The 26,840-nt window shown below is 52.7% G+C and overlaps 1 long non-coding RNA gene across 3 annotated transcripts in view; it reads right to left on the bottom strand.

Annotated features, from left to right (window-relative positions):
- The window catches only part of LOC106507255 (uncharacterized), a 192,047-nt gene extending 165,467 nt beyond the window's left edge, over window positions 1-26,580 (bottom strand). For all 3 annotated transcript variants that reach the window (XR_014803273.1, XR_014803274.1, XR_001303129.3), the window contains exons 1-2: window positions 26,510-26,580; window positions 23,699-23,776 (exon numbers count right to left, since the gene is read on the bottom strand). This is a non-coding gene — a long non-coding RNA (uncharacterized LOC106507255). The remainder of the gene's footprint in view (window positions 1-23,698; window positions 23,777-26,509) is intronic.
- Between the last annotated feature and the right edge of the window lie 260 nt (window positions 26,581-26,840).

Here is a 26,840-nt window from a genome sequence, read left to right as displayed (position 1 = left end):
ATCGTGGCAAAGCGGAAATGAATCCGAGTAGGAACCGTGAGGTTGCAGGTTCAATCCCTAGCCTTGCTCAGTGGGTTAAGGATCCAGCACTGCCGTGAGCTGTAGTGTAGGTCGCAGGTGCTGCTCAGATCCCACGTTGCTATGACTGTGGGGTAGTAGGCCAGCAGCTATAGCTCCAATTCGACCCCTAGCCCGGGAACTTCCATATGCCACAGGGGAGGCCCTAAAAAGCAAATAAATAATCTTTTTTTTGTGTCCTTTTGTCTTTTCTAGTGCCGCATCCGCGGCATACCGAGGTTTCCTACCAGTTCACAGAGCTGGTAGGTGGCAGAGCAAGGAATTAAACTGTGTATTCTGGTGCCAACTCCTACAGGTTCTGCCCTGGGAAGCAGCCAGACGTGAGGCCTAGTTTGTAAAGGAGAGATTACTCCCCAGAGGGCAAAAGACCTGCTTCCTGGTACCCTTTTCAGCATGTTCTGCTCAGAAAACCATCCCTCCCCTCCCCCCTGCCCCCTTCCCCTGTGAGTAGTTAACTTATCTAGCCTTCATCTGTGAAATGGGGAAGTAAGATCTTAACCTTTGAGGTTGGAAGACTAAACCAGGGAGTTGAATGAAGATTTTTCCCTTTAAAAAGCATAATTCACTCCATGAAAGAGATGAATAGAGGGCCCAGCCTGGATAAAGGTCTCAAAGGCTTCTGTCTTCCCACTACCCCTCCCCATGCCAGCTCCCTCTCCCTCTCTCTCTGTCTACTGACCCCCAGAGGCCTCTTCCCCACATTTCACAGCCTAAGCAGCTGTCTCCACCCAGCCATGGCTCACTAGCCCATGAAATCCAGGCTCATTCATCCTCATCCCTAAGAGGACACATCAAGGCCAGGGAAGTCAGTCTGGTTTCCCAGCATCTTAGCCACTCAGCCCAGGGTCACTGGGGAGCTACAATGTGGGACAATGAACACAGCTTCCCCATAGCCCCACCACCACTGCCATCACATCCCACCTCCTGAACATCTCAGCCCAAGCCCTTCCCTCCAGCAATCCTGTCCTCCCCAACCCTGCTTCCTCCATCCCTCCGCCTCCCAACGCACGTTCCTCAGCGCGTGCACACACACACGTGCATCTATACATTTCCTCCTCATCTGCCTCCAAGGCTCACATTTCCTACATTCCCTATGCCAAGATACTGCACTTACTAAGAGATCTAACTCTGTTCCCCTCCTCGCAACTGCATTGCTCCCTGCTAACAAAATGAGTGCCATTTTCCTTGTCTTCCAGACTTCCTCCTTGTCTTCCTCCATTCTCCCTCCTCATTCCCAGTCCCCTGTCATCCAAATCATAGGGCTTTTTAGCCCGGTTGCTTTGGACCAACTCAACTCAGGCATTTGCTAAAGGAATGCACAGAGTGTCTCTAGGTCTTGGCTCCGGGCCCCATCTTAGCATCAGCCGAGGGGCTCCCCCAAGGCAGGAGCCATGCTCCTCCCTCTGGATCTCCCCTCACTCTATTTGGGCAGCGTGTGTGACTCACTGATGCTGCTCCCTGGGAGAGAGGAGGAAATTGAGAAGAAAATGCAAGGAAGGATAGAATTCTGACCCCACACTTGGCCCTATAAGGTTTAGTGTAGGAGAAAACGGCATCTAGAAGGAATGGAATTGATCTCCAGTGCAGTACTGCTTTCCTTTAGAAATCCAGGTGCCTCTGGTGCACCCGTGTGTGTTGGGGGGGGGGTCTGTCCTGTATGGAGGGGAGAGGAGGATGGGGGTCTGAGGCTCTAGAGGTCTACTTCCGGTCTGGGGTGGGAGGATGGGGAAGCTGGACTCCTAGACCCACTGCAGCCTCCCAGCAGAAACAGTCTCATGACTGTACCTCCAGAGGGCGGCTCCTGCTGCTGCTGCAGGACTCACACCGCGTGGACGTGGACTCCAGCGTCCCTCCACACTCCCTGGGCTTGACTTTGCTCGGTCCAGTGCACCAGTTCACATGGTTTCCCGTGCTCTTCGATTCAGTACAATCCCCCTCCCCAGTCCAATCCAATTCAATACCACCCACTCAGTGCTCAGAGCTTACAGCACTTGCTAGGACGAACCTTGTGAAATTCCTCATATTCAACTGGTTTGGGGTCTATGCACATCTATTCCTTTGGTTCTTCTCCCCTCGAAACATTTAACTCCAGACTAAGGAGATGGGGAGCAGATTGAGGAAGGGTGAGGAATTATAATGGTCTGATATTTATTGAGTACAAAGTATGTGCCGAGTGTGCTACATTCATAATCGCACCTAAAATTATTTCCCTCGTTTAACAGGTGAGTAAACGCGGGTTAAAAGGCTACCCGGTGAGGAGCTAGAGCTGGGAATTGCAACTCAGCCCAAGACTCGCTGCTTTAACCCCGGCCATCCACACAACCAGGGGCGTTCTGGACGAGACTGAGATCCCGGCGAGCAATGCCTGTAGCTTCACAAAAGGAAGGCAGAGGAAGAAACTAGCCCAACGCTGGCTCTGGCCGCAAGAGCCCGGGTCGGGAGGGGGCGGCGGCAAAGCCCGGGGGGCGCCCCTGAAACCTAGAGGAAGCAGGGCCAGTCAGAGGAAGAATCCGGGCAGAAACGGTGCGATCGGGTGGAGGCCGGGAGGCTGCGACCGCCGCAGGCACAAAGCAAGAGAGCGGAAGGAGAACGTGGAGGGGGAGGCCAAAGCGGGTGTAGACAGAGCTAAAGGACACCGACGCGGGGGAAGCGGGCTACGGAACCTCCGCCGCGAGGGACAGAGCGACCGCGGAGGCAGGGGGAGAAAAGATAAAGTTCAGGCGAAAGTCTGCATCGCAAGAGGGATGGAGAAACCCTGTGGAAGAAACACGGAGACTGCGGCAAAAAGACGACCCGAGGGTTAGAGGCCGAACTCGGAGAGGGAGAGCTGGAGTCGACTCGGGGAGGGAGGGAGAGAGAGAGAAAGGAGGAAGAGACAGACCCGAAAAAGAAAGCCAGAGGCTCTCTCTGGCCGTCTGGCGTGGGAAGGGACCTTCGTCTCAAGGACATGGAGAAAGGCGGATGGATGGTGGAGAAAACCGGGGAGCCGTGACCCCGGCGGGGCGGGCACCAGCCCGCGGGCCATCACCGGGGGGCGCTGTCCTCGGCCCCGACGCCCCCGCCCTGCGCCCCGCGGACCCCGAACGCGCCCCCACTCCCCTGCCCTCCCCTGCCCACCCCCGCCCGGCCCAGCCCGTGCTCGGCGCTGGCATGAAATTGGCTGCAGCCGTAATGAGTCCGCGCCTCGCGGAAGAGGCTGAGAGCCCGCCAGGGAGCCCTGCGCGCCTCGTTTAGCTTGTTTATTGTTCAGGCCTAATTAAAACGTTCCACCGCGCTGCGTTTACATCCGCCCCCTGCTAATGAATTCTCGGCCGCCGGGCGATTTCGGAAACTGCCGCGGGTTGGGAGTTGGGGGGGGGTGGGTAGGAGGTGGCGGGCCTGGGGAAGGAGTGAAGGAGGGGGTGCGCACAAATGCACACAATGCACCGCACGCACGCTGCACAAGCATCCTTCTCCGGCCAAAGGAGCAATTAGACATCCGATGATTGGCTCCGAGGTCCGAGCAAGCGCCCCCAGCCCCCGTCGCCCCAAACTCGCAGGCAGGAGGAGTCTGGAGGTGATGGAAGGCAGAGCTCGGAGGAGGGGCAGAGAGAGGGAGGTCACGAACGAGCAAGTGTATCCTGCACATGGCAGGCCTGAGTGTGCCTGAGAGTGTGCGAGTGAGTACACCTGCTCCAGGGAGCGCCGAGGAACGGCCTTTACGCACAAGACTCTGTGCGGGTCCGCCCCTCTGGCTGTTTGTGCCGGTTTCTCCCCCGATGGGGGAGTCTGCGCTTGGCATATAATGCTTCTGGTCGCTCTGGGCGTAGCGTTTTGCCGTTTTTGCTGTTTTCCTCCTTGTCACGACCTCAGCTAGGGCAGATGGAGCCAGTGGAGGGAGAGAGACAGACGGTGATGCTTGGGCAGCCAGGACTCACTGCCGCCACACACATACACACATACACACACACACACTGCTCCCCACTGCATGTGGCCGAATAAAATACACAGAAAGCAACCAAGATGCTATTTACACGTGACCACATGGAAACACAAATGAACAAACAGCTCTCAGACATAACGACTTGCCAATCACACACGCAGATGGAAAGACTGGGGCACCAAGCCACCTAGATGTACATGCACCCCCACACACACACGCACACACATAGAAGACACGCAAACGTGGGTACACACTTCTCCAGACAACTGTGCATGAATACATTACTGCCTGATACACGTCAGTGTATGGTCCAGTGGGCTCCCATCCCTCCCACAGCAAATTCAGACCTCCCAGCCCTGCCTTCCAAATCTGCTCCTCTCCATTCCCCTTCATGCTGGTTCCCCAACCCAAATGGTTATTCCAGGCCAGCAAAGCTATCCCCTGCTTGGCTTAGGGTCTGCTTCTCCTGCTCCAGAACCATCAGACCAAGGTACCCTCCCTCTTTTCCTACTCCATTCCATGGCCTATTGGGTTTCTCCTTTCATAGCCCATATAACTCTCCTCCTCCAGGAAGCCTTCCCTGATGAACTGACTCTGAATTTGCTCTAGTCATTTGCACTTGTTGATCTGGACAGTGGTGCATGTCACCAGGTTACTCCGAATATTACACTGGCAGGAAGGAGGACTGTAAGTTCCCCAAGGGCAGGACTGCTCAACAAAGTATTTCAGGCCAATGCCAGGTATCAGTCCTCCAGTGCCAGGCTGAAATGTGCCCGGGAGTACTATAACTTGGTTTTAACAAACGATCATAAAAATGAAACTGGCAAGCAAGCAGCTTTCAGGAAAGTCTCTTTCTGTCACATCCTGCAAGTATCTCCTTCAGAATGACCTTTCGGAGCCCCTCTGGAGGAAGACACACCCTCCACTAGGTCTTCCCACATTCACCTTGTCCTTTACTGGAAACACTGCTTCCTAACTGGGTGCTCACCGTATTCTCCAGCCTTGGAGAAAACTTGGCTGTTTTCAAAAATTAGATCCACCCTTAAGAATGAAAAAAAATAGCCTCTGGAGAGGATGCTCAGAGCTGCACTGCAGGCTGGAAAAGTGATCCCCAAAGAGGAATGGCAGGAATGCCCGGGGAACTACAGCAGCAGCAGCTGAAAGAGCTACTTTGAAGACATGCATTGGAATAGGTTCTCTGTACTTAAAAAAAAAAAAAAAAAAGACAAGGTCACCCTAAAAATCCACTCATTGCCTGCCTCCCCAACTCACCCACAGGGTTTGTTTCATCCCAGAACCTCTGAGGAGACAGGTGTCCTGCCTACTAACCCCCTTCCCCTTAGTCTGCCTTCTTCTCAACAGCCAAGTCCCTCTCCCTCCTGCTGTGAGAAGCTCCCTCCCTCTCTGTGTCTTTCATCCACACACACCTAGGTCATATTTCTTTCTCCACCTCTGTCATTCTCAGTCTCCCGTCAATTTCTCTACTCCCTTTTTCAATATCAGTTTCTCTCCCCCTGATCTCTATTGAGGCTCTGCCTTTCCTCTTCCTAGCTCAGTCTTTCCTAACTTCCACCTTTTTTCTGTTCTCCCCACCCTCCCCACCCTCATGCTGCGCCTCCATAGCTCAGGCACTGCAGAGGGAGGGTGTGTGGAAGTCTAGTTCAGCACCAGATGATTGTGGCATTTTGAATACAGCCCCAAATTGCCATGTTCACACACACACACACACACACACACACACACACACACACACACACACACACACAGTGAGCCTCTCCTGGCACCAGAGTCCCAGGTTCTGAGACGCCAGCGGAGCCCCAGACTCAGGGTCTCCCTCCTCTGCCACCTCTGCCTGCTCCTTCTCACGGTCTTCCCGCCCCCTCCTCTGGCTCCCATCCCAGTCTCCCCTTATCTAGCTCCCTCTTTCTGAGCCGTCTTCTTAGCCCTGGCCCCAGGTGCATCTGGCTCTGGCTCTGGGTCCGTGGCTTTCGGTTTCTCCCTGAGCCCGGGTCTAACTCGATTGAGTCCCTGTCCATCTCTGCTCCCTCTGGCCTCTGGGTGTCTCTGTCTTTGTGTCTGACGTCCGTCTTTCTGCTCTCAGATGCTCCTTTCCTTCGCTCGCTCCTGTCTCTGGGGCTCTCTCTCCCCTGCCTCTCCGTCTCCACTCTGCCAGTGTCTGTCCCTGTTGCCTCATGTCTCTCTAAGTCTCCAGGGTGCTGTGACCGACTCTGCCATAGCGGTCGCACAGTGTCGGTCTTGGCGTGGATTTATTTACTGAGTCTTTCCGTCCCTGTCTGTGGGTCTGTCTCCCTCCCCTCGGCCCGCCGGCGCAGCCCGCAGTCCTGGGTGGGCTGGCGCGGAGGGCTTCGAGGGGACCGGGGCGGGCGGCCCTTTGTGTGAGAGATTGACGGCCGCGCGCCGCAGCCTCCGCAGCGCTGATTAGGATGCAGCGCGGGCTCCGACTGCGGCATTCTCCCCGCCGAATGTTCTCCACGACTCTAAAGGCGGGCCCCTCCCTGCCCGCTACCCCGGCCGCTCAGGGTCGTGTGGCTCACCCCTCCCCCGCCCCAGTTCGGCTCCTGGGAGCCCCTGGAAACTCTGGGAGGGCACTCGCGGGCCCCCCTCTCTCACCCGGGTATCCACGCGTCTGGCACATTCTCAGAGAAAGGGAAATGTGCAGAGCTGGGAGAGGTGCCTTGCCAGAGGGGGGACTGGGGACGGGGTGTGGAAGACAGAAATGTGCCCCGGGGGTGGGGGTGGGGGTGGGGGTTGTCTCAGCCTCGTCCGTGGTCGAGAAGAGCCTCGCAGCTCCTTGCACCCCTCACATAAGCACACGTGAAGCAACAAGTGGTGGGGGTGGGAGGTGCCGAGGGAAAGGGGGGCAGGAGATATGAGCGCCCCTCTTTTCTCCTTCCCCCGTAGCACCTGTAACCCTTCCTTGCACATAGTTCCCCCCCAAAATTACTATTTCACCAGTTCTCCCCAAATGAGCACCGAAATCTGTGGAGCTTGATTTCCTTAAATATGCCTGCTCATTCCCTCTCCTCACCACCCCCAGCAACTCAGCATCTGCCCCCTGGACAGCTTCCCGTGGGAGCCTTCCAAACACCCCAGTGATCATGGACCTCCAGCTCCAAATCCCAGTCGTTCTGGTCACTCCACCCCGTCGTCTACCTGGTGTCCCTCCCTCCTCCCCTCCCTCCCTTGCCTACCCCAATGCAGTCTGTACTGGTTTCTCCCCAAAAGACAGTCACTAACGAGCCTGGCTTCTAAAAGGGGAGGGCCAAGGGCAGCCTGGTGGGTGGGAGGGGATTCCAGAGCTAGCAAATAACGAGCCCTGTCAGCATCTGTCAAATATGCCATCTCCCTCCATCATCCCTGTCTCCTGCCTCCTGCCTCCTGCCAATCCATCTCCCTGCTGACGCTGACGACTGAGCTCAGGTGCAAATTCGCAGAAGCCCAGACGCATAAGCATAATGCGTGTGCTGCTCTAGACCCATTTTCTCCAAGAATGTCACTAGGCCCTGACATCTTTCTTTGAAAACTTATGATGATCCTCGGAAGCTGGGGTTGTAGGTGGAACCCAATGAGAAAGAGGAGAAATTGCCCTCAGCGCTCAATGTCAGCCCCTGGTCTCCCCCCCGCCCCCCGCACATCCCCAAAAGCAGAACTTAAAACGTCAGGCAATGGTATGGAGGGCTGAATCTCAGGAAGATTTTCCCAGCCTAAAGGAGGTCGTGAGTGCCTCCAGAAAGTAGGGAGATGGGGGGGCGGGGGGGGATGGTGCTGTTGGACAACCGAAGATCGCTTCTTGTAATATACGCAATTTCCACCAGGGGGCGAGGGACGCGGCTCTGCAGACTTAAGCGGAACCTTCTCAGCGGCCACCTGCGAAGGGCTCGGCGGCCACAGGAGGGCGGCAGAGAACGGCGCTCCCTGCAGGGCCAGCCCTGGGCGCTGGGCACTGAGATGAGGCTGCACTGCCCAGGCTGGGGGAGTCTTGCTCTAGCAAGAACCCAAGAGTTTCCGAATTCAGGAAATGCCTCTTGCAGCCCTCTCCACCAACATCCCTTCTCTGGCTCTCAGGTCCCTACAAGACCACCTCGGCCCCCTTCCATTTTCTGGACCCCCAGCACTGGGGCTGCTGGAACAGAATGACCTTCTGGCTTTTCCATCATGGTTGTACAGTGAATGGCACCCAAGCGCAAAGAGGTGACGTTTCAGGAGTTCCTGCTTTGGCGAAGCAGGAACAAATCTGACTAGTAACCGTGAGGTTTGCGGGTTCGATCCCTGACTTCACTCAGGGGCTAAGGGATCTGGTATTGCTGTGAGCTATGGTGTAGGTCACAGACGTGGACCAATTCAACCCCTGGCCTGGGAACCTCCATATGCCACAGGTGCCTCCCTGAAAAAAAAAACATTAAAAAAAAAGAGGTAACGTTTCATAGGGTCCCAGCTGATAACTGAAGGCAGAGCTAGGCCCCAAGTTTTCTTGATTCTCAACACAGGGGTTTTCCCATTGCACTGGTTGTTGTTCCTGAAAAAAAGCATACTTTACAGGCCCTTGGTTTCAAAAAAATCGATGTCATGGAGTTCCCTTGTGGCACAGTGTGTTAAGGGTCTGGCATTGTCACTACAACGGCCCAGGTCACTGTTGTGACAGAGGTTCAATTCCTGGCCTGGAAACTTCCACATGCTGAAGTCATGGCAAACAAAAATTTTAATTAAAAAACCAATGCCGGAGTTCCCCTCGTGGCTCAGCGGAAACGAATCCAACTAGGAACCATGAGGTTTCAGGCTCAATCCCTGGCCTCGCTCAGCATGTTAAGGATCTGGCATGGCGGTGAGCTGTGGTGTAGGTCACAGACGCAGCTCGGATCCTGCGTGGCTGTGGCGTAGGCCAGCAGCTACAGCTTTGATTAGACCCCTAACCTGGGAACCTCCATATGCCACAGGTGCCACCCTTAAAAAAAAAAAAAAATCAATGTCAAAGCTACACTCTTACCCACTTCTACATATATAACTGGTGTACATGGGACTATTAAACACCAGACACAGAGATGTACCCCCTCATCCTTAGACCCGCACACCCTCCACCCCTCTCTTCCTGCTTCCTGAACTGCAAGAGGCACAGCTCTTCGTTTGTAATTTGCTTTTTTTTCCCTCTATTGCCAAAGGCTCCTTGAAGCTGCAGACGGAGGAGCACTTTCCCAAGTTCTAACCTTGGTCCCTCCTCCCAAGACGGAGGAGAGGGACTTCCTGGGGCTCCTACTCTCTCTTCCCAGCATCCTCTCTCTCTCCCAGGCCCTTCACTGCTCCGTGTTCCCTCTCCCATCCCTCCGCAGACAGCCTCCTCCTCCAGGTCCTTCTTGCCCCTGGCTCGTCTTTAACCTCAAAAGCTGAGCCACCTAGGGAAGTGAGCACAGAAAAGAGACAGAAGGAAAGCTGGAAGGGACAGGGAAGAAAACCTAGCTTCAAGCCAGGAGAGGGCTTTGGCCGGTTCCCATTACACTCAGCTGGGAAATTCTACTTAGAGTGTGACCCCAGTCTTCCGGCTGGTCCTCACTGCTTCCACTCTCCTGGGAGCTAAAGAGCTGACAAAGGGTGAGGCTCAGTGGTAACAAACCCAACTAGTGTCCATGAGGTTATGGGTTTGATCCCTGGCCTCGTTCAGTGGGTCAAGGCTCTGGCACTGCCTTGAGCTGTGGTGTAGGATGCAGACACAGCTCAGATCCCTCGTGGCTGTGGAGACCGGCAGTAGCAGCTCCGATTAGACCCCTAGCCTGGGACCCTCTGAATGCCACACGTGCAGCCTGAAAAAACAACAACAAAAAAATCAAAAATAAAGAGCTGACAAAGGTGAATATGAGTGAGTGAGGGATGGAGCCTGGGGGGAAAGGGGAGGAGGAATACATTCAAACTCCAAACCCACGTGCAGAATATGGGTATCCAGGAGTGCCACACCCCACCCCTTCTGCAAAGCCCTGCCTTTGTACTCCCCCTATTCCCCCATCCAGGACTCCTTCCTTTTAAAACCAGAGGAGAAAAACATCCCAACTTCTCAAACACCTTATTCCAACTTCCATCCTCCAGGGGAAACCTAAACAAAACAAAACAAAAAACCTCCCCCTGACTTTCCCCTCCCCATGTGCCACCCTGTCTACTCTGGCTTTTGAGCTGTCCCCCTAGACCCTAGGGTGCAGCCCCCACACCTTCCCCAGCATTGAGGAGGCACTAGACAGCGCCTCCTCCCTGCAAAGGACTGAGACAAACGCCAATCACGTTGGGGCCTCTCGCGGTGCCCATTCTGCTATGAATTCCCAAGGTCAAAACCATTCTGGTGTTATTAAAAACATAAATGTTGCATACCAGGCAGCGGGGGAAAAAATTATAAGGCAGCCAGACGAGAGGGAGATGGAGGGGCCGGTAATTGTCTTCGTCTTCCCAGAGTCAAGCTCCACGGGGCTGGAGCCGCACACAGAACATTGCTTTTTAATTTAACTCAGTAAGGTCAGCGGCAGCAAATGAGGCAGGGGAGGAATGGCACCTCGGAGGGAGGGCGCCGGGGCACAGCCCCCACCCCGAGCCTGCATAGCCACGGCTCCCGGCCAAGATCTCCAAGCAGCGCCAGTGGGAGCAGAGGGAAGACGGCAGGGAGGATTCAGTGACTCTCAGCCCCCCAAGGAGGGGGCTGGACCGAGGCGGGCGTGGAGGAAGAGGGACCATCGTGAGGGCTTCCAAGGAACTGGGATTCGGATGGAGGGAAAAAAAAAAAAGGCTTCACAGGGACCCTAGGTGATACCAGAAGGATTCAGGCTGATGAAGACAAAACCCTCCCCCAAAACTCCCCTCCCCCAAATACCCAAATCTACAGAAGAGAATAACAAAGGCCATGATGGGAACTCAGGGGTTCACCTTCCCCAGCACCTGTGACTCCTGAAGTCCAAGCAGAGACTTCTCCATGAAGCGCACCGTTCCATCCCAGCCCCTCCATCCCCAAGGAGCCAGTGGGGCAGGGGAGCGGAGGATGAAGGAGCCCCGCTGCCCCTCCCTCAGAACTTGCCTCACAGGTTTCTCTGGCCACCTTCTCATCTGCAGCTCTGCTAGCTGTACAGTGGTTCCATTTCCAGTGCTTTAGGAGGGACTAGAGTTAGACTACAGAAGGGACTTCCCAGGGTAGTATCTTTGGGCATAGCCAAGGTAGCTGAGGTAGGGAAGGCTAAGGAACCTGGGCTTTTCTGAATAGGCCCAATGAGCTGAGCATCATGAGCTCAGGAAACCTGGAGAAGGTGGGCACATTACCGGCTATGGGGAGAGGGGCAGCTTTGAAAAAGCTGTGCCACTGTCAGAAGCAGTGGCATCCAAATACTCTTTGGGATTGACTGGGAAGTTCTTCTACAGGTCAGACTTCAACTCCTTCTGCTTTAACTTCAGACTCTTTCCCTTTTAGGGCTCTTTTGGGGAGGAAGAATTTGAACAATAGGTTTGAGACTTGAGGACAGAGTTTCAGTTTTCTCTAGAAGTGCCCTTGCCACTTGGCTTCCCTCCCAGGTTTCTACTCTCCTGTCAGTTAAGAATCCAAAGGCTCCCTGAGGAAATTGCCAATGTCAAGTAAGAATTCCAAGGCCTGCTACCCTCACAACACGCACTTCTGCCGGCCTCCCCCCACCCTCCTTGCTCTCAGGTCCCACTCTGGGCACTAGAACCCCAACCTTGCAGTTCTCTGTACCTGCCACAAGGTGGCGGCCGAGGCATCAACAGGTCCAGAACTAGACCTGGTGCCTCACCAGGGTCAGGATCCTCTCTGCACCCAGACCTCCACTCACCCCACCCCTCCTCCCCAGGCAGGATGCCAACCCTGTGGCCTCATAGTGGAGCTCCCTGCCACTCGCCACCCCAGGCCCAGCATCCCAGGAGCCCCAAGGCAGTAGTCTACAGGGGCCTGGACCAGAGGCAACCAGAAATAGGAAGAGGACCAGGAGCTGGGAGTGAGGCACAACCCAGAATAAGCACCAGGATATGGACCAGGAAGGGTCTGCACTGCCACCTGCCCCCTCGGGATGAGACCTAGTTAGACGCCATTATTTCTGCCCTTCCCAGAACACAGAAAACAGGGAGTCAGTTCTCCACTGCAGTCCTGACCCTCCTGGCGCATGGAGAGGGGCCCCAGGAGGGAGGAGAAAACACAGCCCTGCCCACAGAGGCACCTTCTCTTTGAAGGTGGGAGTGGGGAGTAGGAATACAGCACACAGCTGGAGAGAGAGGACAACCAGGACAGACTTGCCGCTACCCTGACAGTGATTTAGAAAGAGAGCATTTGAGATCCACAAACAGGATTAATCAAGGAAGACGTCTCAGAGGAGGAGACAGTGCGGTGATATGGCAAAGGGCCTAGCGGCTCGTCTGCAGGAAGAGGAGGAGAGGAAACAGTTCAGTCTGGGGACAGGCTATGAGGCCGTGGGTGGGGGACTGGATGCTGGGACAGCTGCCCAGGTGCAGCACAGAGAGCAGATGGGGGGGGCATCCTGCAGAGGGGGAGTGGGAGATTCGGGTACAGGTGTCGGTGAGTGAGAGGTCTTGAAGCCCAGCTGGGAAGGCTGGGAAGGAGTTGCTAGAGGCTTCAGCAAGAAGAAGGGGCCGTTAGCTCAAGTATTCCTCCCTCTCTCCCCATCCCTAGAAAACTGAGAGAACAGGAGTAGAGTCTCAGGACCTCGGAATGGGACACAAAGACTCCTGGACCAAGAGTCAGGGGCCTTGATTTTCAGAGGCAACCACATGGAGCAGGGGACACTGATCTTCCCACCTCTGAGGCCTCTGGCTCCTGTCTGCAAAGTGAGAGACCTGGAACCCCTGGTCTCTGAACTTTCATCTCTGAAATTGTCCTGCTGATCCTTGCCCTCCTCCCCAAGAATGGTCTGACCCATCTGTCACCCACTAGGCTTTAGCTCCCCATTCTCCCAGTGTCCCTTCACTCAGACCCATTTCCCTACCTGCTTCCATGCTGGCAGGGAGGGGGGGAGGTTCCAATTTCACAAACTCATCCTGAGCTTACCGGGCACAACATGCAGCAAGAGGATTTGAGGTTAGTCTCAAGAAGAACTTCCCAGCACACAGGATCTGAGAGACTCGGCTCGTATGTCTCCAAGAGACCAGGACTTTTGTTTTGGAGCTGTCTGGGTAGTGTGGACCAGAGAGAGGGGTTTTCATTCAGGTTATGGCCCCTGGAGGCTGGTTGCTCACCAAGCCTTTCAGGAGCTCGTCCCCCCACCAAGGCAGAATGAGTGGAGCCTAGAGCTAGGAACTGCAGTCTGCAGAAGATGGTTCTGAAACCTGGTGGCGGAAGAGGGGCAGAGAGGAGGCCTGGCCCCTCCTGCCTGGGCACCTCTGGCTCCACCTCCTCACGGCCCTCCCTGATCAGAGCAGGGCGTCTGAGCACTTTCGATTCAAGCCCTGAGTGACGACCTCAGGGCCCAGTCTCCATCCAGCCTCAGACCCAGGACCCTGGTGCCATCCCCCGTGCCTGGTGAGGCTGAGGCACCTACTGCTCAGACTATGCAATCCCCCACACCCCACACAGAAAGCGCCTTCCCCTCCCGGCCTCTCGCCTCAGCCCACCGCACACCACATCCTAGAACCTGCTAGAGATCTGGGTGAATGATAGATACCTTCAGCTGTGAGGCTGCCCCCAGGACACCATGGCCCTGTGCACACATTCACCTGCACACACCCAGATACACACACACCGAGGCACACACTCCTACACACACACCAACACATACCCTCAAAATACACATCTATCCACACCCACACATCACAAACATTCTCATACATACATAACACGAAGATACATCCTCGGAGTTCCCTGGTGGCCTAGCAGTTAGGGACTCAATATTGTCACTGCTGTGGCTCAGGTTACTGCTGTGGCTCCAGTTTAATCCATGGCCTGGGGAAATTCCACATGTCATCAACGTGGCCAAAAAAAAAAAAGATACATGCTTATAAAACTCATACATTTATAGACAGGCACATATGCACAAACTTACCCACGCTCGTATGCTCAACAAACACACATGTCCACATACATACATGTGTCTCTATACCTTTCTTCTGACTAAGGATGAAGAGCCCAGCCCTCTAGATTTGACAGATCTAGAATGCCCAGGGGAAGCATGGAAACCACAAGAAACCTATTCCCAGTTCTGACCCAAACCGGAAGTCCTTTGCTGTGTGGCCCTTCCTGCCTCTCACCCGCATCACAGATACAGAACCTGCAAATTCATTCATTCATTCACACAACAAACATTTTTGGGCACCTATCTGCCACACACACACACCAAAGAGTAAGACTTTCTGCCCCGTGGTGTGGTGGAAAGAGCAAGAGTTCAGGAATCTAGGGCCTGAGTTCAAATCCTGCCTCTGCCTCTTAATAACCTGTGTTACCTTGGATACCTTACATAACCTCTCTGAGCCTCAGTGGCATCACTCTAAGGTGGGGTTAAGAAATTTTACCCAATAATTCTGTGAGGATTAAAAAACAGGTAAGGCCTCCATTAGCCACGTGTCCACCGTGGAAAGCCACCTCCTTCTCCTCCCCAGTCCCAGTGGGTGGCGAGCATCTCCGCAGCGCCCTCCTAGTCCTGAAGCTCTCGAAGCAGAGACCCAGTCTCCCTCAGCCTCGGACCCCTCCGGAAAGGGAAACTTGATCTCTGACTGGGCCGGTCGGCTCCATCCGACTCCCCCGCCCCCACCCCGGCCCCCGCCCCTCCTGGTCCATCATGCCTCTCGCCCGTTTGCAGGTCGCGTTTTCCGTAATAACCTTTAATGCGGCTGGCCACGGCCCAAATGTTCGCGATGGAGCGCTGGGCCCCGCGCATCAGATGGACGATGAAGTGTTAATCATCCCCCAGGGAGCAGTCCCGCGGAAAGTCGTCATTAATTTCTCTGAATTACACCAATTCCGAGACATTCTTTATGGACAGACAGTGCGGGAGACAGTTATATGACAGGACTTGCTGTGCTAAGCAGATGTGGGAGAGATTGCGTCGCCCCATGAATACTAAACAATCGCTCGGAAGAAACCCCACTGGCTTCTGCTCTCGGAGCTGGGAAGCGGCCCAACCCACCCCCACCCTAGTGGGCACACCCAGCAGGTGCCCTGGGCTGGGGCAGGGGACAGGGATTGTACCCCCAGCCCTGCTTCTCGAGTGGCTTCCTCAACTCCCCTCCAGAGTCAGGCCTCAGTCTCAGAGTAGGAAGAGGTTCTGGGGGTTTTACCCTCACCTTCCTGGGACCCTCCAAGGACCCACCAACGCCCTCGCTTTCTCTGCCACAGCCTTTGCTCCCTACATTCCTTCCTGAGCCTGACCTGCTTTCTGAACTGCTGTCATCCCCACTGATCCTCCTCCAGCTCTCCTTCTAGACAGATCACCACCCAGACCATCTGAGTGACCATCAGGCATCACCCCATTCTGGCTCTCCCACCTCCTCCCCTGCCCTGTCTCTTTACCACTCCACCCTCCTCCACCTGTTCCATCACCCCACCTGGGCTCCCCCCACCCCGTCGCAGCCCCATCCTTCTGACCCCCTCAGCCGTCCCACATCCTATTCTGTTCTCTCCCACCCTGGCTCACCTCCCCTGCCTGACCACCTGCTTCTCTCGCCCACCTCCCCAGACAACCCAACTTCCCGGTGGGCGCTGCTTTCTCATTAACCTCCATCCTACCGTTCTGCCCCAATTCTAGTCATTTACCCTACATCTGCTTTCACACCTCTCCCACCCTAGGTGGGGGAATCTAGGTGGGGGAAGGGCGAGGCACAGAACAGAATGAAAGGAAGGTTTGCTCCCCCCAACTCCAAGCCCTCTGCCTGCCCTCCTCCATCTCTTCCTTCCGGCGGACAAGTGAAAACGAGAGCTGAAGAGGCGCTTCCCCATCTCCACCCCCCACCAAAGCGGTGGGCGGGTGGGGGCGGTGGGGAAGGAAGAGGGTGACCAGGGGAAAAACCTGCCCAGGCAATTCGGTCACACCTGAGGGAAGCCCCGCCCACTAAGGCGCGCCCCGCCCCCTCCGGAGCAGCCCCGGGAGGCCCGGCCCCCTCCAGCCCACAGCTCGCCCCGCCCCAAGCCCGAAAGGGCCCTGGCAGCGTAGGGCCCTCGGTCACCGCAAAGCCAACCCCACCTAGACAGTGGGCAGCAGCAAAGGGTGACTGTTCCCCCATCAGGTGGTCCCACTACCCTCGCCTCCATTCGGGCTGGAGGGAAGAGTCCCCCCCAATCCTAGCGCGGGTTTAGGGAGAGAAAGGAAAGAGCGCAGCCTCTGCATCTTTTCTCCTCGCAGATAATTTATGTCTGAGAGCCGAACAGATGGCGGGTAATTTAGCAATTACCGTGTGCAGGAACGGGACCCGCGCCTCCACACGGAAGCCAAAGATTCCCTGCAGCAGTCTCATCTTTTCTGCCGGTTCTCTCTATTTTATCTCCCCTTCCCCGCTCCCGCCACACCTTGCTGAATCCCACCGCTCTGGAGGAGAGGGTCTCTTTCTAGGGGTCGCTTTCCTCCTGATCCCTCCCTGTATCCGGCGGAGGATTTCTGCCTCAGAAAGCAAGCCGTAGAGCTGTCTGCTCACTGGAAGTTCCTCCTCTCCTCTCACCTTAAGCTTTCTTGCTGCTATAAATGGTCACACTGTCCTGGGAAATTGTGAGATGCACTCCCCACCTTTTCCCCTCCCGCTCCTTCTTCAGGTTTTCCATGGTATTTCTCCCGAATATCTAGGCTGCAGATCCCAGGCTTCAGAAGAGGCTTCTGGGCTCTAAGAGCCACCCAGGAGCTGAGGGCTCTGGGTATCTGCATGGGGAAAGCAGTGGTTATTAAGGCGAGAATGGCCAGAGGGTCCTTTGGAGCTCTGTACACACAGTGAGTGTGTCATAAGTGTGAAATGGCTGATTAAGAAGCCGACTTAGTGAGATAAGGGAGGGTAGAGGGGACAGGAAAGGGGCCCAGAAAGGTGTGAAATGCCTCCTCCCCATTCCACTCCCTCCCTCTCCTGGCCAGGCCACCGGCCACCAGAAGAAAGGATGCTCTAAGACAGGCCCTGAGCCTGGAGTCCTGCCTTCCACCCACCTCCACCCAGCCCAGCCCAGGACACCTACCACCAAGGGCCCAGGCCACGGTACCCCCCACACACCCTCTCTTCAGCAGGGCTCCCAACCCTCTGACCCCAGACCCTGCACACCAGCCTCAATGGCCCCATTCCGGCAGAACCTTAGGTGACCTTTGGGCTCTGAAGAACTAGGCTCTCAGGCTTTGAGACACCACCGCCACCACCTCCCCCAGATCCTCCTCATTCTTCGACACCAGAGGAGCACTAATTAATTAGTGTGTGCAACCAGCCATGGGCACGATCTCGTTACTCACCACAGGGACCCGCTGTTAACACACCAGACCCCCGGGACGCGGGCACACACTAATTACACAGCCAGCAGCTCAGCTAATCGCAGCTCCTGGTGGCTCACAGAGGAATCCCCAGCTTCCCTCTCCTCCTCCCAACATCCCCCCACCCCACGCTCCTGCCTTCTAGAACAGGAGGCTGGAAAGGAGGAGGGAAAGACTGGCCGTGAAACACTTGAAACTTGATGGGAAACAGGCCAGCCATGGAGTAGCTGAGGGGAAAGTGGGGATGAAAAGTTAGAAAGAAAAGAGAATTGTCCTCCTAATCACTTTGGGGGCTATACACAGCCACTCTGAGATTAGTAACTGCAGCAAGAGGGAGTGCTGGTTAGACTACAAGAAGGACTTCCTAAGGAGGTGCTAAGGTAGGAGTGAGCCTGGGAAAGAGCAGCTTTTCTCGCTCTATACAGGAAGCAAGAGAAGATGGCCACGGAAGTGGAGGAGGAAGGGAGAGAGGGGCAGTTCTAGAAACTTAGGTATCTGGTTCCATCCTGTCCCCAGCTGCAGTTCAAGGGTACAGAGAGGAGGCAGCCTCACTGCAGACACAGATAGACGGCTTCCCCCACACACACGTCCCATTGACTTTGCCATTCCGCTGTCACTCCAGCTTCTCCAAGATTTAACATATTGACTCTTCGAGCTGCAGAAAATTGAATTTTCTTCATTACGACTGTCTCCCGACAAAAGCAGCTCATAAATTCTCCCATCTTTTTCAGGCTTCCTGCCCCCTCACCACCCAACATCTTTGCAAGAGAGTCACACATTTGAACATACGATTCACATGGGTGTGAAGGCAAGGCTCAGCCAGCACTCTGCAGGGACATACCACCCACCAAGACCACCCCTCGCTGCCCAGGCACAGATACAGTCCATGCCCAGGCCAGGCCGCGGCTTTCAGAATGAAGGCACACATCTTTCACAACCAGGGTCTGTGTACATGGCACTCCTGTGCCCACAGAGCAGATACCGTTGGTCCACCGTGGGGGACTAAAAGGCCCATGCCTCAGCCACGCTTGTACTGCGCCTCTACCCGAATGGCACTGTCACAGATGTCACTCCCACATGGGACAGATTCTTGTGTCCTGACATGCAACATTCACTGCAGTTCACCTCTGTGCTGTCTAGGCATAGCTAAAGGCCCCCTCCCTGTGGTATCAGAGCCCTGCACATGGTCCCACCAGGGGCCCGGTAGGAAACTCACACAAGGTCAAATGATTTGCAAAGACATGGAGGGAGGAAGGGAAACATCTCCCAGGACCCAGTAGGGCATCTTCCTTCACATGGGGCTACTGAAGCTGTCCCCTCCCAACACTACCCCCTAGAGCCTCAGCAGCCCTCCCCAAGATGCAGAGGCCCCCTCCCACCATGGAAGGAGCAGTGCTGGCATTAGTACCAACCCCCCTGCCCCCGCCCCAGGGTGTGCTCTCTCCATCTGACTCTCCCCCACCCGGGTCTCAGGAACAGAACTGAGGAGGGCAGGACTTAGAAGACATTCCTTTTGATACCTGTGCCAGTCGGGCAGCTGAGGCTCTAATGGATGGGCAAGAGGCCAGGCCGATGGCCAGCACCATGTGGCTCGTGCCCAGGGCCAGATTGGGCGGGATGTAGTGGGCTGGGTGCCCAGGCACTCCACCCTCCAAAATGCCACACAATCTGTGAGTGCAAAGAGACAGAAAGAAGGACCCAGATAGATACAGACAAGGACACCCCCTGAGACCAAACTAAACCAACCTCTGCCCCCATCCTGGCCCCTCAACAGCTGCTCCCTCTCTGACGACTCTGACCCAGGCACAAAGGGAAGTTACCCTGAGCTGGCAGGATGGAGGGCAACCAGTTCTTTCAAGTATGACCAGCCCAACCTTACACAGCAGGAGCTAGGAGTTTGGGGGGTGCAACCAGGAAAGAGAAGGATGATTCCTCAATTAGGAGAGGGGCTGAGACTTGAGGGGGTCTTTATGCATTTTTATGTGCACTAATTAATGTGCAAATGTTATGCACAGTACAGATGAACATCTATTGTCTTTGTAATCCCAATCTGCTCCTAATAGTATTTACACACACACACACACACACACACACACACACACACACACATACACACACACTCCTTATTGTGTCTATGATTGGCTCCTGTTTCCGCTGGCCCCGGAATTTCTGAATCACCCTCCATCTTCTCCTTTAAGAGCAAATCTGGAGCTACAGAAAGATGGCCAGGAAGGCCCAGCTCCACAGTATAGAGGATGACTTTCTGGAGATCAGAAAGTTCTTCAGACCCCCCTATGTCCAGAAGTAGAACAACTGCCCCCACCCAGCCTCAGCCCAACACCCACTCCTTCCACCAAGGTCCCCATCTCAAGGACCGACCACCATCCACCAATCCAGGAACTTGGTATCAGCCATGACTCTTCCTTTTCCCTAGGTTAGGCATAAGGGAGTCTGCTGCACACATTAGGTTACTTAAGTGACATGTTTTTTCCTGGGCTAGGGGTCAAAATGGAGCTGCAGCTGCCAGCCACAGCCACAGCAATGCCAGATCTGAGCTGTGTCTGCAACCTACACCACAGCCCATGGCAACGCCAGATCCTTAACCCAGTGAGCGAGGCCAGGGATCAAACCCACATCCTCATGGTTCCTAGTCAAGTTTGTTACCATTGAGCCACAATGGGATGGGAACTCCTGAAGTGACACCTTTTTAAGCTAAAAGTTTAACTTTGCTAGGACCACACATCCATAGGCATCAAAATGACTTCAAAAAATCAAAATGTCCTGCCTCCCTCCCCTTCCCCCCCACACCCTGCCCCTGCCACCTCCTAACTCCTGACTCTATTCTCTCTACCGGAGCAGAAGCATCTCTCAGCAAGATGACTGATCTGCATCCTGATCACTTTCCCTGGCTCCAGGGTCAACCCTCTCCATTCTCATGTCCCCAGGAAGCTTAGGGGCCATGCCCACCCACAAAATTTCCCAGAGAGAAGTATTTTAGAAAGGTGATAGAACTGTCAAGTACATGAAACCAACTACTAAAATTACGACTACAACATATTTATTTTGTGATAGTGTAAACACTTTCAAACTTTTTGGCAGAACATAAAAATAATAAAAACTATAGGCTTAAGGTGGAAAGACCGCTAGTATCTCCAATCAGCCTGTGGCCTGATGCTCCACCAACATTTAAAGGTCTTTCCAGAGGCATCTTTTCTCCTAGGACAACTCTATCAAATCTAGAATGTTGACTCAAGCCCATGTTGATAGAAAGTGGGACTGGCACACGGCCAAACTCAATCTCCAGCCCCTCTGCAGTGAGGTGAGGCCATATAACGGGTTATCACCAATGGAATATAAGCAGAAGGGATGTGTACCTACACGCTGAGGAAGTTGAGATTGGTTGTGGCTTCGCCCACATGCTGACTCTTCCCCATCTGCTGGCAGGATGACACCTGGGCAACCCAGGGCCACATATTTAAGACGGCAGATCCACAGCATGAACAGGTCTGGATTCCTGAGTTATCTGACCACAAATATCCACACTGGGCTATGCGATACATAAGTCTTTATCATGTTAAGATGCTGAGTTCTGGGGGTTGTCTGTTGCCGCTGTTACATCTACTCTAATGTACAAACTAAGGCAATGAGGCCTAAATGGTAAGAAGCCAGTTTTAAGGCACCATAGAAATTGGGCTATAATGGATGTAGAGGGCAAATGGAAGCATCTGGGAGTCAGAAATTCTTGACTTGAATATTATACTAGCTCTGTGACCTTGGTTAAGTTATTTAGTATTTCCCAGCTTTGATTCCTTCATCAATAAGAGTTACATAGTAATAATACAACCCATAACAAATGGGTTGTGAGGATCCAATCAGTCCAAGAATGTAAAAGACCATTGAAACCAGAAAGCTACATTGTCAATGGCTGTTATTCCAGCAGTTGACACCTAATGTTTATTTGAAAATCTGTTGAATACGTAACTATGAGTGAATGAGAATAAATGGATCGATGCATTCTCATGGCCACATCTTCTCTCCACTAATGAAGGAAGGATTAAGATGATCTGAACACTTTGAGATCAAAGTGGGTCTGTGAGTCCATGGAGTGAAGGAGGAACTGCAGGACCTGAGTATTACTGAGAATCCTAAAACCAGCCTTCCACCCAGCCTAAAGAAATGAGACCAAAGAACTAAGTGGACACAAAAAAAAATGGGTTGGGGGCCCCAAAGAGAAGCCCCAAAGAATCAAACTTCACCCTAAAATAGTGCCAATGTTTTTCCTACTGGTATGGACTGAATGTTTGTGTCCACTCGAAATGCATATGTTGAAATCCTAAACAGCAATGTGATGATATTTGGGGAATGGAGCCTTTGGGTTAGATGAGGTCATAAGGGTGGGGCCCTCACGGTGGGATTAGTGCCCTTTCAAGAAGAGATCAGAGAGTGCGTCTGTCCTCACTTGATTCCATGTGAGGACCCAGTGAGAACTCATATGTCAACAAGCCAGGAAGAGAGTCCTCATCAGGAATCGAGTCAGCCGGCACCTTGATCTTGGACTTTTCAGCCCCCAGAAACATGAGAAATAAATTCCTCTTGTTTATGCCACCCATTCTCTGGTAGTTTATTTTGGCAACGCGAGAAGACTAAGCCAACGAAGACACCTACTTCCCACAGAGTCTACAGTTTGGAAACACTAGTAACAGCCTACGACCTCTGACACACCAGCTGCTTCTGTATGTTTGTAAAGCACCCAGAAGAGCGCCTGGCACATGGCAGGCACTCAGTAAATACCAGCCATTATGATTCTCTGAGAAAGCATCTTGTTATATTGGAAAAAGTATGGGTTTCAGAATAAGATTGTCTGAGAGATCTCGGGCAAGTTACTCTTGGGGTTTCAGTTTCCTCAGCTGTAAAATCTGATGGCATCTTGCAGGGTTACTGTGACGATTCAGTGGGTGAAGGGGCCCTCTCATGTAGTAGGCACTCAACTCTTGGTGGCTCCTCAAAGCATTCCAAGAGCCCAGGACCCACTTCCATTCAACATTTATTAAGTATCAGGTATCAGGCTAGCTGAGACTTTAAACTTCAGGAAGATAGAATTCATTTTGGGCAGCTCCTTCCAAAGCCTCTAGAAAGCCTTCCAAAGATCATGTCAATCTTCCCCAGCCCATCGAGAGTCAGCCTGTATTCAGAAAACACTAACAGTCCCAAGATCTCACAACTATCACTTCCAACACTTTTTTTTTTTTTTTTTGGCCATGCCAGTGTTCCCAGGCTAGGGATCGAACCCACACCACAGCAGCAACCCAAGCAGGGACAACACTGGATCCTTAACCCATGGTGCCACCAGGGAACTCCCTCCACCACTCTTCAAAATATCATTCCCCTCATTAAAAAATCCTCAGTGATGGGGAGTTCCCTTTGTGGCTCAGAGGTAGTGAATCCAACTAGTATCCATAAGGATGCAGGTTCAATCCCTGACCTGCTTCAGTGGATTAAAGATCCGGCATTGCCGTGAGCTGTGGTGTACATCGAAGACGAGGCTTGGATCTGGCTTTACTGTGGCTGTGGCACAGACTGGCAGCCACAGCTCCGATTCGACCCCTAGCCTGGGAACATCTATATGGTGCATGTGCAGCCCTAAAAAGAAAAAAAAAATCCTCAGTTACTACCTTTCTACTCCTAATGGGAATCAAGTCCAAACCTCTTAACATGACGGAAAACACTAGCTACTATAAAATATCAAGCCCCAAATGTCACTGCTTTAACAAAGCAGAAATTGATTTTTGGGTCAGGTGACATCCAAAACACGTGCTCCTGATTAGCAGGCAATTTTCTGCCAAGTAGTGACTCAGGGAACTAGGTTCCCTCCAGCCTGTGGCCCTACCACCTTCAACATTTAGCCTTCAAGGTCACTGTGCTTAAAGTCGTATGCATCAAGCCAAAAAGGAAAGAACCTGAAGGCTCGCCCTTGAGAGGTTTCACAGGCCTCGTGTGGAAGAGAAACATATCACTTAGAAAGACACTGAAAGATGTGGTCCAGTTGTGTGTACAAGAAAAAGAAGGAAAGAGATGCTGATAAACACAGAGCAGGTTCTGCCTCACCTGCTATTCAAGATTCTCCACACCCTGGCTTAAACTTATCTTTCCAATTTGGTACAATTTACCTTTCAAACTTGATACTGTGACACAGGTATGGCTATTACTCAGCTTTGCTGCTATAACAACATCTCAGTGGCTTGCAGCAACAGATTTATCTCTGACTTACGTATATGGAGGCCATGGGCAGCTCTTCTCACTCAGGGACCCAGGCAGAAGGAGCAACCCACACGTGGAATATCCCACTCTAGAGGCAGAGAAGAACAAGAAAGTGTAAATTCACATGTTCAAACACGGTATAGGTCACATCTGTTCACATCCCATTGGCCAAAACATAAGCAATGAGGTCCTGCTGTAGAGCACAGGCAACTATGTTCAATTTCTTGTGAAAGAACATGATAGAATATGAGAAAAAGAATGTATATACATATGTATGTCTGGATCACTTTGCTGTACAACAGAAATTGACACAACATTGTTAATCAACTATAATAATAAATTTAAAAAATAAAAATTATCAAATCCAGGAGTTCTCGTCATGGCGCAGTGGTTAGCAAATCTGACTAGGAACCATGAGGTTGCGGGTTCGATCCCTGGCCTTGCTCAGTGGGTGAAGGATCTGGTGTTGCCCTGAGCTGTGGTGTAGGTCGCAGACGCGGCTCGGATCCCGCATTGCTGTGGCTGTGGCGTAAGCCAGGAGCTACTGCTCCGATTAGACCCATAGCCTGGGAACCTCCATATGCTGCAGGAGCAGCCCAAGAAATGGCAAAAAGACAAAAGAAAAAGAAAAAGAAAAAAAATTATCAAGTCCAAAGTCAATGAAATGCAACATATATGCCTTCCACAGGAAATACAGCAAGTCACAGGCCAATGGGCAGAGGGAGAAAATAAATAATTTCAAAAAATAAGTCAACCTAATCCAATGGCCATCTGTCATCTGGTGTACAAGACAGACATTACTTTTTTTTTTTTTTTTGGCCTTTTTGCCTTTTCTGAGGCCACTCCTGTGGCCTATGGAGGTTCCCAGGCTAGGAGCCCAATCGGAGCTATAGCTGCTGGCCTATGCCACAGCTACAGCAACGCAGGATCCGAGCTGCGTCTGCGACCCACACCACAGCTCACCGCAAAGCTGGATCCTCAACCCACTGAGCAAGGCCAGGGATTGAACCCGCAACCTCGTGGTTCCTAGTCAGATTCATTAACCCCTGCACCACGACAGGAATTCCAAGACAGACATTACTAATTAATTCTAGCATTCTTTCCTCAGAATCCTTCTCAACACACTACTGCAGGCAGTCATTACCAATAATCTTGAGTTTGGGGGTTAAAAGTTGAAACTGATGTGCTGTTCTCATGTGACCTCCTAGGCTCCAGTGAGCTTTATACATTCCCACCACTGCATCTTTGCCTCAGCCTGGCACAAGCTTTTCCTTCCCAGACCCCATCCTGTTAAACGATCTAAACCCATCCTTCAAATATTTATATTTTATATTCATTCTTTCAACAAAATTTCTTGAATACCAAGGATAGTACCTGACACATCTATCTGTTGAACTGATCTGTTTCCCATTACCTTGCTCCTTGCACATAAATGCTCAGTGAACACTTATCTCCTGGTAAGAGCACTGTTCCTTAGAACAAAGGGAGTTAGTATGCCACCCAGGAGTTTCTGGGGTGGTTAATATGGTATTCTGACCATTTGTGCTTCAATCCTGATTCTACCACTTGCTAGGTAGTGGTGGTAAGTCTATGACCCCAGGTAAGTCACTTAATAGTCTGTGCCTCAATCTTCATCTTATGTAAAGTGGGAATAATAAAAGGGCCTACTATATAAGGGTATTGTATTATATGGAAAAGTCCTTAACATAGTTTAAACACATTGTAAACACCCAATAAACAAAAGTTACTATTTTGAGCTCCAGCTGAGACTGAGTTTTCCTATAAGCCTTTATGCCAGGTGGAAGACAAAAACCAAGAACAACTGAGACTTGGGCACCTGAACAGGCCTCACTCTTAACCCACCCCAGGACCTTGAGCCATCTCTGCAACCAGCAGCTTGTCCTAACTCATAAATCCTGACTAGTGACGCTGACATGTCACCTTAATGTTTGTGAAGCCTGATGACTTATTGCTAAGTGCTTGGAGATCTTCAATATGAAAGGCGACCAAGGGCAGGCACCAGACACACTATTGTCATAAAAGCAAAATACTACCCCAAAACTTGGAAAAGGCAGAGGCACCATAACTTAATGCAGCAGAAAATTAAAGCAGAAGAGCAAATCAATCCTTAGACTGTAATTCCTTAATACAGAGACTGAGAGAGATCATTTTTTGAATGCCTCAGACCCCTTGCAGGATGCCCAGGTCTTTAATGGACTCGTGACTTGCGGGTGCGTGGGAGGAATGTGAATCTTTCACCTCTTCTAAACAAAAAACAGGAGCAACAACATGTATTATTATCTTAATGAATTTAAGCCAGTTAAAAGGCTTGGGCAAACCAGCCGGGTAAGTGGCTTGTTTCTGAACTGTCCTGCATTATGCCATGTTCCCTTTTCAACGTGGTTCTCCTCACTTCACCTTTGCCCTCCCAACCAACAACACCTCGGACAATGGGTCCTCCTTCTGGACCTAGAGGACGCTGAGGGGAGCCCAGTCCAGTGTTGGCAGGCGTCTGGAACTGAAGCCCTCGAGTTAGAAAAAAAAAATCCTCAGTGGTGCAGAACACATAGTTTTTGCAGGGCTGTCCCTGAGGATGAAGCAATGAAGAAACTGCTACCACAGTTTCCTATCCCCTAGACGGTAGGTAGTTGTGATGTAGTGGCAAGAGCACTGGGAGTCGTGCAATCCTACCCTCTCATAGCTTTGATACTTTAGATCGGTTCCGTAACCTTTCTGGGCTTTAGTGTCTCCATCTGAAAGGCGTGGATAACAAAACCGCCTACCTCACAAGTTGTCGTTAAAAGTAAGCGAAAGTGTGTACCTGAACTCGTTCGGCCCACTCTATAAAGTATTTTAAAGACAGCTTTCGAGCCGTAACTCCTCCCCACCCCCAACCACGCACGGTACCAACCGGCAGTCGCCACTAACGTAGCCTGCCCCCCTCCTAAGGCATCATGGGCTGTGAAGTTCTTTGCTGGCCACACCCTCGTTCACGGTCACGGAAGTGAGAACTACGCCTCCCAGGATGCTGCTGTGAGGCCTCCCCCGCGGCCGCCCTCTACTCCGCCCTCCTTGCGCACAGACTCCTGGGTTATGTAGTCCTAGATCCGCACTGGCTCGCCGGCAAAAAGGCTCGGAGGAACCACAAACCC

Source organism: Sus scrofa, chromosome 5 (genome assembly GCF_054392235.1).
Source record: "Sus scrofa isolate SSC_HxYL_T2T_F1_AM1 chromosome 5, Sscrofa_HxYL_maternal_Yorkshire_Landrace_v2.0, whole genome shotgun sequence".
In the NCBI taxonomy this organism is placed as follows: Eukaryota; Metazoa; Chordata; class Mammalia; order Artiodactyla; family Suidae; genus Sus; species Sus scrofa.
The sequence above is the reverse complement of the archived record's forward strand: the minus strand, read 5'-3'. Positions and strand labels throughout refer to the sequence as shown.